We start from the raw sequence: 12,258 nt of genomic DNA on the forward strand, positions 1-12,258 counted from the left end.
AAGCAGGAGAGCCGCACCGGGAGCCCAGCGCGCACGCCCGGGCCCGTGTCGCCAAGTCCGAGCGGGTCCCCTCAAGCGTGCAGCGACGCGGCAGCAGGTCTGTGAGCGCCGGGTCCTGCGGCGGCTCCGGCAGCTAGCCCCGTGGAGCAGTGTCCGGGCGACACGGGCGGCCCGGCCCCGCCGTGGTCTTTCAGCGCCTTGTCCACCGTCCAGATGTAGCCGTGGATTAGAGCCCTCATCTCGGGGATGAAGGGCTCAGGGTTGTGCGGGCGCCGGCCACACGGTCGGAAGCTGCCCTCTTTGTTGTTCTCCACGCACAGCAGACACTCCTCACTCGGGGCACGTTGAGGAAGGCCGCCATCTCCCGCGGCGTGCGCGGCTCCTCCTAGTGCACCAGCAGCAGCCGCTTGCCGAACCGCAGCCAGTCCAGCATGTGGTAGATGCGCACGAAGTCTGGCCACTCCGCGGGGAGAGACACGCAGGTCGGCCCCGCCTCCTGGGCGCTGCGGCGGGGAGCCGGGGAGGCTGGCGACCAGGGCAGGTGGCCCCTCGGAGCAGGCCCTCCTGACGACCCGAGGGCAGTAAGAGCAGCACCTCGGGGCCAGCCTGGGTCACTGGGCCACGTCTGCCTCGGTGGCCGTGCAGCCCCACACAAGGACAGATGTGGCATGTGTGGAGAGGGCTGGTTCCCTCTGTCACGGACGGTGAGCGCCCTGCCTGCGGGGCCCACGCCGGGGCAGGGAGTGCCACGTGGCCCACGCAGCACAGTGTTCTTCACGGGTGGGAGATGGGATGACCCTGATCCATGCTCACCTTGCCCTGGGTGACGGGGATAAGCAGGGGCACCGGGAGAAAGGGCGCAGGCCTGAGCACCTGCCGGGGTCTTCCTGTGAAGCTAAGTGAGCGAGGTCCCTGCCTGATGCCCACCACGTCCCGTGGGGGTGCCCCATCCACCCCATGACACTGACGGGCAGCCTGCAAGGTTTGGGGAGGATCAATCCATGAGAGCTTATCCCAGCAAATATAGACCTGCTGGGGCTTTTGTCTTGCTGGGGACGGTGTCAGTATCAACAAATACAGCTGGTGACCATCCTGCCACCTCGGAGGGCGTGGTCTTCACGACCACGCTCAGACAGGGACTGCCTTGGTGTCTCAAGTGGGTAAACTGAGGCACCTGGGAGCCGAGGAGGGACCAGAGCTCAGCCTCCTGCACCTGGGTCGCCAGCAAGGGGCAGGGTGGACTGGAGGTGATGGGGGCATCTGCCGGGACAGGGTCTGTGGGGACGGGCCTGCCTGCCCGACAGCCCCACCCCTGCTGCCCTCTGACTGCTCAGTGTCTCAACACTCGCCACCCGGACCCGTGTCCCAGCCACACTGCAGGGGGGCAGCGGCCAAGCCCGGGCAGGGCCGGGAACGGGTGTCTTTGCACAGGTGAAGAGCTGCCCGGCCTCCCCCCGCCGCCTTCTGCCCACCTTTGCTCTTCCAGTTTCGGTCGGCCGCGTAGCCCAGGTGTCCGCTACACTTGTGGTTGAACTCGGCCACCAGAGACCTGTATGGGTTCCGGATCAGTAGGATGGCCGAGTCGATCATCTCAATCTCCCTGCGGCCACTCTCGTGGGTCTTCTTGCAGATGGTGCGCCGGCTGCGCCAGTGGTCCTTCTCGCCTTTGAACCCTGCGGGGGAGACAGGGCCGCTGAGGATGGTGATGGACCCCGCCGTGGCAGCAGGCAGAGCTAAGTGCGCCTCCAGGAGACCCACAAGTCTAGACCCTGCAGGCGCATGCGTGTGAGCGTCTGCAAGGCGATTTCCCGCGAGCGTCGCCAACAACCTGTGAGGCAGTCGTGGACACAGGCGTGGCTCAGAATGGGTAGGACCCCTGCCAGGATCGCAGGGCAGCACGGGGCTCTGGGCACCTGGTGTAGGTGTCCCTGTGAGGCCGGGCTTCCAGCCCCCGCCCAGCAGTGAGCCCCGGGGTCCTGTGGCAGGGTCCCAGGCCTCCCCACCCGTAACAGAGTCACACGTGGGTCAGCAAGACGCTGTGGGCTCGTTCAGTGGTGGCCTTTATGCTGGGGCTGGAGGAGCTCCACGTGCAGTCCCAGGGAGCACAGCACCTCCCAGGAACTAGGAGTAGGGGCCGATCAAGGGGTACGGCCAGATGTCACAGAAGGACCCCCGGAGGGGTGCCCCAGAACCTAGAATTCAGCCATATCCCGACAGACCCGGGGTCTGCCAGCCAGGGACCCGTGCTCCATAAACGAGCATGCGTGTCTCCTGGGCTCTCGGGGACAGTGACAAGCCCCAACACCACCTGCTTCATGAGCGGGGGCGGGGGGCACGCAAAGGTGCAGCAGGCAGGGCTGGGTTCTTTGATGCTGGGAAACAAGGCTCCTCTGAGTTGGGTTTGCCTCCTGGAACCCAACCCAGTTCAAACAGATCTCTGCCCCAGGCCTAACAACCGTTAGCCTTCTCCGGGGCTCCTACTGCCCAGCACCAGGGACGAGGGAAAGAGGAGCCAGACCATGGGCTGTAAACACAGGATCAGGATTGGGATCGGGTCCCCAGCACTTCAAGACCTTCAATGTGTTCTGTGTGCAGCGGGCTGTCCCCACAGCGGCCGCTCTGTGTGACCCATGGGCCACAGTCGCCCAGGAAAGACCGGGTGCCCATGCATGTCACTGGGAGGGTCGGTGCAGAGGCCAGCGGCCACCCCACGCCAGTCCCATGAGCCTCACAGGGGGAACCCCCAGGGCCATCACACGTGGCCACGCCAGCCACTGGGCCCCCGGGCCACTTGCAGACCAAGACCACCAGCTGTGCAGATGGCTACGGTCCTCTAGACGAGCAGGTAACCAGCAGCCTGTGCCATGGGACTCCACGGGTGCCAGGCCACAGCAGGCAGGACCCAGAACGGGTCATCCGGCCACCCCCCTAGGGGTGCCGGTAACACTCAGGGCATAAGGATGAGCGACCAGCTTTCTCGGCTTCTCCCACCAGACCAGAGCTCCCCACTAAGCTCAGGACGCTGTGGACCTGGTCTTCTCTTCCTAAACCATAGTCCGGTCAGGAATCTGGACACAACAGGGGTGACACCTGACGGCAGACCGACAGCCCCTGGCTTGGCTTGGGTTCTCGGTCCTACTCAGCACAGGGAGGCCTCTTGCTTCTGCAGGGAGAGACTAGGGGCCACACAACTCCAGGGGGTTTTGCACCCATCTTCAAAAACACAGCGTTTTGAGGAGCTCCTTCTGGCCTCCCAGAAAATCAGACAAATGAGCCAGTGACATCTCACAGAATTACTGAGGGTTCTGCCAACCAAAGGATATTCGGAAAGTGGTCATAGCGTGGGAGTGCAAGCCACCAGGATGGATGTCCCGAGTCCCGGGCCGGCCGCGGGGCTGGGAATGTGTTTGCGATGCTGGTTCCCCGGCCCCCTGGGCTGGCCCCGGGACTCCAGGCCCCGTGGCCGTCACTCACCCTTGTTGTATGGGGTCCCATCGAAGTAGTAACTCCCCGTGTAGAAGCCGGTGGCGTGGCGTGCTCAATGAGATGCCGTGCCCACGTGTTCCTGGCTCCCGGGAAGCTTTACAGAGCCACAAACAACTTGGTCCTTGGTGGGCAGGAACCACCGGTCTGTGCAGCGAGTGTCTGAAAGGCCAAGGCTGACCACTGACCGCCCCACCCGGACCCACCGCCCTCAGTCTCCTGCTTCATCGATGAGGAAATCAAGGCAGGTCCGGGGAGGAGGGGGTGGCCACCCAGGCCTGCACCCAGAGAGAGCTCCGGGGATGATGAGGCCTCCCACGGCCTGGGCAGCAAGCCCTGGCTCCCCACGCAGCACAGAACATTCCAGATTCTGCCGGAGGGTGGTGGGGCCCTGCCTCGTGGCTCTCCTGCTGTTCCTCAAAGCACTTCCGTCCCCAGACTCAGAGAAAGGTCCGGTGTGCCCCGTGTCCAGCTTCCAGGGACGGTGGTGGCCTCCCCTCCCCACCCCAGGACGCATGCGGCCGCACTAGTCCCTCCAAACGCCCGGAGAGCACACACGGCAGACATGGCAGGGAAGGCCCCTCACACCTCACCTCCAGCCACTGAACTCACCCTGCACAGACGTCTGGTAGACCTCGCAGTACTCGGCCAGCCTCTGTGCCTTGGGTTCCTGGCCACACAGCGCACTATCCACTGCATCCCCGGAGGCTGAACTGAGGCGTGGGTAAGCACAGTAGCACTCCCAGCCCCACAGGATGGCCAGGGGGATCTTTTGCTGGGGAGCGAGGGGGGAGAAGCATGCGGGATGCCCACCGGGGCCAGGCCTCCCGGCTCCTGTCAACATGGACGGTGGCCATTCTTCCCGTGCAAGCCCAGGGGTGGCACGGTGCACAGGATGTGACTTTTGCCCCCAGCAACTCAGAGCGGGTTGGGGACCAACAACAGTCAGCGTGAGCCAGGCCCGGGGCTAACACTGGGGGGGCGGCGGGAGTGCAGGGAGGACCGGGCACCGGGGGCAGGAGCCAGTGCGTGTGAGGGTCAGGATGCAGGTGAGGAGTCCTGAAAGCATCCCTGGCATTCCCGCTGGGGCTCCCTGGGGAGGAGACCAGCCCAACCCAGCTGTGGGGGGCAGGGGGTGCAGGCCAGGATATTCACGAAGTCCCTGCCGGCTCTTCCAGGATTAGTGGCAGGGCAGTGCCTCACGGTGAGGCCGGCTCCTGGCCTCCCGGCTTCCTCTGTGGGGTTCGTTCCCTGCTCCCTCTGCCCCCACAGAGGAGACTGCTGGGCGCCGTGCGACCTCGGGCAAGGTGCCGACCCTCTCTGCCCTTCACCACCGAACACAGGCAATCAAATTCACCTCGCACGTTCCTTATGAGGGCGGCCAGCACGGGGCATGGCGCATGAGGGTGCTCTCTGGGTACCCAGCCCCGTCATCCCTGCCTGCCCCCGCCTCTTACAAATGGAAATGCAGAGGGGGAGGTGGCAGGGAGGGAGGCTGGAGCCAGAGGCAGCACCACACAGACCTTTATTTTTTGCTCACAGCAAAAATATTGTAAATAAATAAAAGAAAAATCACTAGCGTTTTCTGAGCGTGGCCTGGCAAGCTCCGTGCACAGAAAGTCACCCGGCCCGGCACAGTCATGGTGTGTGTGTGTTGGGGGGGGCGATGCAGAGCTTGCGGAGGGGTGCTCCTGTGCTCAGGCGTGTGTCCCCCAGTGCCCTGCACCCCCACCAGAGCCTCTCCCCACCTCCCTCCTCCTCCTGAACATCCATAGGCAGCTGCACCCCTGCCGAGAGCTCCCAAGGTCCTGGCCCTGTCCCTCTGAGAGCTGAGCTGCCACATGGGGACAGAAGCCTAGACCCTGCACTGACCCTGCGCACCCCCACCACGCACCCCTGCTCACCCCACCATGCACCCCAGTGTACCTGCACCATGCACCCCTGCATATTTCCATCATGTGCCCCCATGCACCTCCACCACGCACCCCTCTACACGCCGTGCACCCCCACCACGCACCTGCACAACCCCACCACGCAGCCCTGCGTACCCCACCACGCACCCCTACGCACCCCCACCACGCAGCCCTGCGTATCTCCATCACGTACCGCCATGCACCTCCACCACCCATGCACATCACTGCTACAGCACTGAGCCCCCCCTCCCATGTGGGAAAAGCCCTAAAACAGCCCGGGGCCCCATCCAGAATGCTAGTCTCTATAAAACAGACAAGTCCTTTGGCTGCTGGCTTGGAAGAGTGGGAGGACCTGGCTTGCCTCCGGCCTCCTCACCAGCTTGTCTTCTCCCCTGGAACCAGATCCCTGGTCCCCATGCTTTTTCTGGACAAGGCTTGACACAGGGATTTTCGGAGGATGGAGGATGGGGGAGGCAGTAGCTCAGGGTGTCTGGGCTTCCTGGGCGTAGGGACCAGGGAGGAAGCAGCAGGCGTGTAGCCCGTCAGATCCCGACACTGACCCTGACATCTCTGAGCCTCAGTTTGCCTGTCTGTGAGCCCCTTCTCATCTCTCGGGACTCCAGTGCCACCTCCCAGCCCCCTGCTTGGGGGACCTGAGGGTTTGACGCTTTGCCCGTAGGGTCCTCTCCAAGGTCCCCATGCTCGGAAGGTCAGAAGTCCTACCCCCACTGCACCCGTCAGACCCGCCCATGGCCACAGCAGCCCAGCCCCCCTGCAAGCCACACCCTTGGGCACTGCAACAGGGCCTGCCTTGGCATGTAGGGCTGGGACCTGGACCAGGCCATGAAGTAGCACCGGTGGAGCCCCCAGCCGTCTCTCCGTACCAGGCGGTCTCTGTCCCAAGCCCATGTCCGACCCCCACCTCAGGATGCAGCTATATTCAGAGACGGGGTCTCTAAAGATGTAATTCAGTTAAAATAGGGCCATGGCAGGTGCAAGCCAATCCGATTTAGTGTGGTCATAAAAAGAGTTTTGGACACAGACACAGAGACGACCATATGAACACACAGGCACAAGACGCCCATCTGTGAGCCTACGAAGCCTGAGAAGAAACCAGCCCAGTGACACCCCACCTTGGGTTTCTGGTTTCCAGAGCCTCAAGAAGTGCAAGCCCCCTGTCTGTGGCACTTTGTTCAGGAAGTTGTGGTGACCTTCTACAATGTGGTCCTTATGGTCCTTGACCATGCACCAGTGGCACACGCAGAGCTCAGGACTTTTGCACTTGCTGTTCTCTCTGCCTGGAACATCCTGCCTCCAGACCTCCCCCAATTATTCAAGCCCCTTTCCCTGAGAGGCCTTCACTAGCCACCCCGGTTCATACCACCACACCCTTCCCACCCCCACGAGACCCCATCCCTTTGCTGAGACCTCTGGTTCTGCCTGTGGGAATCACTGGGTCCCGTTTCCTCCCGCAGTCAGCCAAGGCTCTGACTTGTGCTCCGTGGTCGTCCAACTACCCTAGAACATCCTGCAAACAGGATCCCTTGGTGTGGACTTTCCCTTCCCTCAGAAATCAGTGTGCCCACACTGGATCCCCGTGGAGGAACCTGTAGCTGTGGTCCACGTGCAGACACACCAGGGGGCATCCGTTTGCCCCACATGTCTGGGCTCTGTCTGCTGTGTCCTCAAGAATGCCGGCAGGACCGGGTCCTAGAAGGAAGTATCCCTCTACCACTGGTCACCCCTGGTGGGGGTTGCACCCCATTAGCGACGCGAGCCCTTCCGCTTCCGCGAGTGGATGAAACCGTCAGGTTCCAGGCTTGTGTGGAGCACGGGGGAGCGTGGACAGTAATGTGCTTTTACTTACAACAGAACAGAACTGGATTCTGAAAACACAGGACAATTTCCAGCCCCTCGGGGATTTCTAGGACAGGATTTCCATAAAAATTAAATATTGATGAAACTTTCTCTGCCAGCTTCCCTGCTCCCACCACCCCCACCGTCTTCTCAACGTTTGGAGAAGGGGAGGCAGGACGGGGACACAGCTGTGGGACCATTTCCATCGAGGGGCATAGGGGGACGGGGTGTGGGGACAGGTCTCCACCCGGAACTGCGTCCAGAGCCTGGGCCTGGTGGCTGCCACATGCACAGTGATTCAGTTGGGTGCTGGGTCATGGCAGCAGCAGCTGGGCCCTCCCGTCCCGGGAAAACCCCTGCAAAGGCACGATCGTGGCCACAGGTCAGGTTATGGATGTCCCGGCAAGCCTGTCTGTCTCTGTCCTCCTTGAGCGCCTTTCTTGCGGTTGGTCCCCAGGTTTACAGAGAATCACAAAAACGTCAGAGATCAGAACTCGGGCTTCAGGAGGGCAAACTGAGGCGAGGAGGCAGGTGCCAAGCACCCCAAGACTTCAGACCGTGAGACCGATCAGGGACAGAAGCAGCCCAGGGCTCTGCCCAAGACCACACTCAACTCCATGGACACACTCACGAAAATGGAGGGGTTTTGGTGATATCAAACCAGCACGGAGCTTGCCTCCTCCGATCTCCTGCCTCCCTTCACTCCGAGGCCGCTCTGGACATGCACACCCAGAAGGAAAGAAGGTGCCTCCGCAGAGCCCATCACTGAGCCCGTGTCTTCCACCGACACGACGCCCCTGCCGTCAGGCTGCAAAGTAGGAGTTGTGTGGTCGGGGAGGCAGCCCCAGAGCGGGGACCGGCTCACGCTCTCCTCTGCCATGGAAACCCACAGCTTCGAATGGCATCGTTGACAATCAGTGAGAATGCCACAGTTCAGGGCCACGAGAATGGCCAGGACCACGAGGCAAGGACATGTCTGCACAGGGACACGCACCCAGGTCAGACTCTGAAGCCACCTTCCACCGCCTTTGGAATGAGGCCAAGTGACTTGCTTGTGGAAACGCACCTCAAGTCTCATGAGTGTTGCAGGAGACACGCGATTCCCTCACACCAGTGACTCCATGTGTGATGATGCGAGGAGAGCATTATGAGCTGCTGAAAGCTTGACCTTCAGGAATGTTTGAGGCAGCATGGCTTGTAACTGTGAAGAAAGGGCCTAGAGTGGGCGGGAGGGGGGGTCTCATGCCACGAGAGACAAGTGGAACAAAGGAAAACGGAAGGAGAGATTCCTTTTTGTTTTTTTTTCTTTAAGCAGCCTCCATGCCCAGCACAGAGCCCGAGGTGGGACTCGATCTCACGACCCTGAGACCATGAGCTGAGCTGAGCTGAGCTAAGAGTCAGACGCTCAACCGGCTGAGCCACCCACGTGCCCCGAAAGATTCAACGTTAAAGATTCGAATTCTGGCAACATACACTTTGAACAAAAGACCTAAAGACGTTAAATGCCATTGGTGGTTTTCTCTGATGCGGTAATGTCACTGGTGAGTTCTAACTTAATTTCACGTTTTCCAAATTTTCCAAAATAGATATGTGTTACCTTTATAGACATCCACCCCAGAACACAATAAATTTTCTCTGAAGACACACACGGTATAACGTCAACAGGTTTATAGCCAAAATCGTGAGAGAACCCCAAGGCTGTGCTAGGTCGTCACCAGCAGACAGGACCGGTGAACATTTTAGCAAAGGGAAAAACCTCCCGAGGTCCAGAGTGTTAATTCACAAAACCCAGACACTCACTGTCCCACCACTGGCTGGCTGCAGAGGCAGCGCCCCTGCCCCACTCCGGGACAGCCTGCACCTGCCAGGATCCAGGTGGGTCCCGCAGAACACCTGTGGTGCAGGGAACGAGCCGGGTCAGCGCCACGGGAAAGCCTGAGAAGACCCGCCCGAGTCATCAGTCATCTACAGGACGAGCTCGCACTCGTCTCCCTTCCTTCTCCCCCTCCGACAGACCAGGAGCAGGTGCAGGGAGAGGGGACCTCCGGCCGCACACAGGATTCCTATGGAAGCGTCAGGAGCCAGCAGCCCGTTTGCCCATGGTGCTGGAGCCCCTTGCCAGCCCCATGTCTGCCATCCCAGGTCCAGGCATGGAGACAGGGCAGGTCTTTCCCTATGGCCGCAGAATATCAGACCAGAGGCTTCTCTGTGCTCGGACACACGTGACATTGGCTGAGCCCCGTGCCGGTAGTCAGATGGTCATGGCACTGACGGTGCCCCGCGTGTCAATCTGTCCGGCCACATCGTGACATTCCTGAACCATCGCGACCAACCCACAAACCACGGTGGAGACGTCCCCTCTGGGGCCACAAATGCCCCCGACGGCGCGCGACCCAGACCGGTCCTCGAGAAGCCCAGGCTGACACCAGCCTTGGCTCCGCGGTGGGTGTCCGTGAAGTCACTGTGGCCTCGCTCACCAAAGCGGAACACTGAAAACCACAGAAGTGCTCCACAGCGGGGGAGGGGTCACATAAACACCAGAATGTTTGCACGAGGGAGCCCAAGATGGGGAAAGTGCTGCCCGTGCCAGGACGGAGAGGTCCCTGAGCCCGACCCACTGGGCGAGGAACAGGAGCTGCCCATCCCCACCCCAGACGCCGCTCGGCAGGAACCGCGGCACCGTCCAGACGGGACAGGTGCCTGCTCCCACGGCCACGACCCCCTCTGGCTCAGGCAGCATGTGGGGGGCAGCGTGTCCCCCTCGGAGCACCGGGAGGGTAAAGTGGGTCACCCGGCATGTGGGGCACCTCCAGGTTTGCAGATGGAGTGGTCAGGTCTGGTGCAGCCGAGCTCCTTGGACTGGTGATGGCAGTGGGCACTCCCGGGGCTGTGGACCTCCGGCAGGTGTGCAGAAGCCCTGGGAGGGTCGTGTGTAGCAGGTGCACACGGCCTTCCACTCACAGCTCTGCTCCCACATGCGGAGCATGGGAACGCGGGCCTCAGCCGGATGCTGTGAGCCCCCAAGGACACCCCAGATACCCCGAAATGTTAGAGCCACAGAGACCCACTCCAAAGGCTGCTGCTTGGGCTGGAAAGTGCAGAAAAGGCTCTGTCTCGGCCCTAATGGGCGCGTCTCAAGAGGCACCAGGGAGGGCAGGCTCCCCGGCATCCCCAGAAGCCCACTTCCTGCAGCTCCGAGCCACTGGCGGGGTCAGAACCAGGGGGCCTACCTGGGTCCAAATCCCAGCTCCCCCACATAGGGGATGGGTGACCTTGGACAGCATTTGTGACCTTCTCTGCCTCCATTTCCTCAGCTACAATCACAGCATGTCCCAGCACCCGCTAGACATGGCCGTCAGGAGGGCAGAGTGACTTCCTACATGGCAAGGGGTGTGGCTGCCGCCGGATGAACGAGGACAGATGCACCACCATCACCAGGACTCTCCCGTCCTAGCCCCATCCTGTTACCTGGCCTCCGGTCACAGTCCCCAGCACATGGGAGCAGCCCTGACTTCTGCCTGCTGCCATACCCCGGGGCCCACATGTGGGCCACTGGACCACACCCCACCTCAGCACTCTGGGGGTCCCGTTGCTTTCCAGCCCCACCTGGCCTTGATCACCATGTCCCACCTAGAGCTCCCGCACGAGGCCGGGACAGAGACCTCTGCACCCCGCCCGCCCTCTGCAGAATCATCTCCGAGCCCCGGCTGAGACAAAGGCACACGTGTGACCACAGCCCCGACGCCGGGTTCAGCACCCAGCCCTGTCCATCGGCACAACTGATAAGCTGTTCACTCTCCCCAAGCCTGAGCCAGCACGTCCCACTAACAAACGCAGTCAGTTTGACACCTGCCATCGGGGAAGGCAGGATCCTTCCAGCCTTGTGGCCCAGCGGACAGCACCCTGGCCAGCCTGGGGTGCCCACGTAAGCACAGACCACACGGCCATCCCAAACCTGCGTCCGGCCTGGGCTCCTGCCCCGTGCAGCGCACCGCACACGCGCACGCATCACAGGTGCCCTTACCTTCTGGGTACAAAACCCCGAGCACGCGTCCACCATCATGTTGGCCTGCTCCAGGGAGTCTGGCAAGGTGTGGGTGCCGTTCTCTGGCAGTCAGAAGCACCCATGGTACATGACAGTCCTCCCTGTGGGGACAGAATGGGTCTCTGGTGAGACACGGTGCCCCTGGCTGTTGGTGCCTGTTGAGGGGAAACGGTGGGTTCCAGGTCTGGAAAGTGGCAAATAGAGTCAGTGGGGGTTTCAAGCCAGACAGCAGACTACTCTGGACAGTGTGTGGTGGGCCAGGCTCCTGAGACCCTGGGCACCCAAATCTCTCCACCACGGTCACCGACAAGGGACCACGTGGCTGCAGATGCTGACCTCAGGCCACTTCTCCTGCCAGCCCCGCGGGATGGTTTCTGCCCCCACCCTGTCCCTTCTTCCTTCTCCCACCAGCTCCGCAGGATGGTGTCTGTTCCCCCTCCATTCCTCCTTCCTTCCACTAGCTCCCTGGGAATGGTATCCATCATCCCCCTTCCTTCTCCCACCAGCTCCTGGAGGATGGTGTCCATCCCCCTCTCCCGGCCATCCTTCCTTCTCTCACTAGCTCTGCAGGATCGTGTCTGTCCCCCCCCACCCCCAACCCCATCCCTCCTTCCTTCTCCTGCCAGCTCCCTGGGGATGGTGTCCATCCCTCCTTCCTTCTCTTACCCGCTCTGGGGGACAGTGTCCATCCTCTCCACCCCGTCCATCCTTCCTTCTCCTGCCAGCTCCTGGGGGATGGTGTCCATCCTCGCCCCATCCCTCCTTCCTTCCACAGAGCTGCACTAGGCCACCCAAGCGGCTGATATTCTGGAAAATTTTATGTCCCTGCCGTGCAGGTATGAGGAGAAAAGTAGATCCAGAAATGTGAAATGCCGCTGCTGCCTCTCGCTGTGCTGCGGGGTCAGACCCGAACTCCCACCAGCCCCAGGAAGGCTCCCCAAGCCCACAAGCTGTCCTCCA

General features: G+C 61.7%; 1 pseudogene; it reads right to left on the reverse strand.

Moving 5' to 3' along the window:
- Positions 1 to 385: 385 nt before the first annotated feature.
- On the reverse strand, positions 386 to 12,044 carry LOC116862006 (annotated as a pseudogene).
- Between the last annotated feature and the right edge of the window lie 214 nt (positions 12,045 to 12,258).

Source organism: Lontra canadensis, unplaced genomic scaffold (assembly GCF_010015895.1).
Source record: "Lontra canadensis isolate GAN:19392208 unplaced genomic scaffold, GSC_riverotter_1.0 scaffold217, whole genome shotgun sequence".
NCBI classification, from domain to species: domain Eukaryota; kingdom Metazoa; phylum Chordata; class Mammalia; order Carnivora; family Mustelidae; genus Lontra; species Lontra canadensis.